Source organism: Octodon degus, unplaced genomic scaffold (assembly GCF_000260255.1).
Source record: "Octodon degus isolate 3935 unplaced genomic scaffold, OctDeg1.0 scaffold00207, whole genome shotgun sequence".
NCBI classification, from domain to species: domain Eukaryota; kingdom Metazoa; phylum Chordata; class Mammalia; order Rodentia; family Octodontidae; genus Octodon; species Octodon degus.
In genome coordinates, this window is record NW_004524783.1 from 2310341 (window position 1) to 2312831 (window position 2491).

At 50.5% G+C, this 2491-nt stretch overlaps 1 protein-coding gene across 1 annotated transcript in view; it reads right to left on the bottom strand.

The window, feature by feature from the left end:
- The window catches only part of Fbxl7 (F-box and leucine rich repeat protein 7), a 442277-nt gene extending 439792 nt beyond the window's left edge, over nt 1–2485 (bottom strand). Inside the window, exon 1 of the mRNA XM_012517724.2 lies at nt 2452–2485. The gene's annotated coding sequence lies outside the window, so the exon portion shown is untranslated. The remainder of the gene's footprint in view (nt 1–2451) is intronic.
- Between the last annotated feature and the right edge of the window lie 6 nt (nt 2486–2491).

Sequence of the window (2491 nt, forward strand, 5' to 3'; positions counted from 1 at the left end):
AAAGAGGGACGACAGCAGGAGGAGGGGAGCTCGCTGATTTCTTGGCAAAGCCCTAACTTCCCTATTAATTATAGCAGGTCTTCCCTCCGCTCACCTTCTCCTAAGCGGTCCATTCAAGCATCATGAGAGTAATATGAAATAAACAACCAGGACCAAGGGACAGATAATGACTAATCAGGCCACTGAGGAATTCCTCTCTTCATATTAGAAAACAAAGAACCAGGACTAGAAGTTGGAATTAAATTCCATAATCCAAATTGATGCTCAAGCTAGCCCCTTACTCAAAAAACATCCGGGAACTTTAGAGCGCCTGTCAGGGAACTGGAGAGTTTCAGACAAGATGGAGATTTCCCTTGCAAAAGATTTCCCTTCCCACCCCAGGCAACCAGAGTTGGAAGCTTCTTCCTGTTGAATCTGCTAAGGTAAGATAAACCTCCAGAGTCACTTTTTCTCGACATTACAGGTATGATGGCACTCCACACTCAACACAGTTATTTGCATGGATTTTATCACCAGAAAACACAACCTCACAGTGTTGGCCATAACCCCTTATATAGACCTTACTTAGGAGGGGCACGATGAGAGAGGGGATGGGGAAGGGCACGTTGTTTTCCTAGTCTGTTAGAGAGGACTTCTGACCCATCTGATAAGAGTCCATGAAAACTATACCCAGTGTATCTCTGGTCAAAACTTAACAGTCTTCGCCCACATTTTCCTATTGGTCCCCTTCAATCAGCTGAGCAAGAGAGATTTTTTTTTCCTATAAAAGTCCACAGTGTATCTAAATCTGATCCCAGTAAAATTTGACTTCAGCTGAAGTGAAAATGCAGAGGTAGCATTTACTGCAACAGCTGGAGAACATTAGTTCCCTGTCTCTCCTTTTCTCTCCCAGGGGTTGAAAATTCTGCTGTTCAGACAGGAAGTCGTCATATACCACACACTGCACAGCTCGAGAATGCTGGGATGCAAGAACAAGTTGTGGAGGAACAAGGAGTTGGGGGGGGGGGTCTGCTGCTGAATGCACAGGACTGGCTCCAGGCACTGTCCAGGCTGCCGCAGGTCATAATGTACGCATGCCCAGAAGTGGCCATCGCAAGGAACAACTACTGAAAGCTTTTGAACTCACGTTAGAAAGCTTAATCTTGCATTTCTCCACACACTGTACAAACATTAACTTGAAGACATTTTGGGGAGTGGCCAAGATTCTCCAACAATCTTTTCTGGCATACTTTCCCATTTGTTATCAGAAACTGACACCTCTAACTTCAAAAATAAATAAATAAACAAAAGTCATCAAAAATCTCATAGAACTGCCCAGGAAGAGAAGAAGATGTACAGCCACAGATACAGACGCACAGCTACGCGGCTGGACTGTACGCAAGGAATTTCAAACACGATCATCTAGAAAAGAATGATCTGAACAAAAGCTTCGTGCGGATCTGGCTTTCGGGGGTCGGTTTCTGCTGTAATTCCACAAATCTGCTGAGACATGAACACAGACACAAACAAGGGGAAAGACCCCGCAGTCTGTGACCACAGCTCCAAGGGCTGAGCAGGAGATAAGAGTTTCCTTAACATCACATTCTGGAGAGCCGTTCTGCATTCCTACCAGTCTGCGAGCTCCGGCCCCTCCTTTGCAACCGCCCGCCCTCTGGAACGCATGGTAAAATCGCCCCTTTGCTTCCACTTCCAGTACGTACAAACCTTGACTTCTGAAGTACAGAAAGCAAAGCACCTCTGCTCGTGCGCACGAGGGCATGCTGTTAATCAACTGAGTTACAACACTACGGTTTTATGCAAAGAGGGGGAGGAGGGAGGAGGGAGAAGCCAACCCACACATCCATCATCCTTTTAGGAGGAGGCGGGGTTTAAAGTTTCCCCAACTTCCAAGTTCGCACTTGACAGGCAATATTTCTGGGCATTTCCAGCCCCACGTAACAGATGGTCCTTGGCCCGGCTGGAGCCCCGAGAGAGCCCAAACAAAGCTCCCAGCCATTCCACGCCTCGCGGGACCGCTACGTGGTTATTTTCCCGAAATCGTCGGACCAGGGGCAGTCAGCAAAGAATAGAGGCTTAACTTCTTCCCGAAGGATCTCGCTCTCTCGCTCTCTCTTACTTTTATTTCTGATGCAGTAAACTCCAGAGAGCTGGAGCACAAAGGCCTGCGGAAGTTTTACTGTGCGATTTTCCCCAAACGTTCTCACAGGCGGCCAAAGCGCCCCTACGCTCCAGGTGGCCAGGGACGGGAAGCTGCGGCTCACGCGCCCCGCAACAGCGGAGCTGGCCCGAGCCGCCCCAGGCGGCCCGGAGGCTGCGTCCCGAGCCCGCCCCTCCTCCCCACGGAGAAGCGCCCTCCGGCGTCGGCCACTGAGAGCCGCTCGGGCCACAGGCCAAGGCCACGGCCTGGACGCGCGGGGTGCGCCGGAGCCCTGCTCCGCGGCCGGCACTCACCCTCGCTGCCGTACTGCTTGCCGTTGTTCGCGCCCATCCT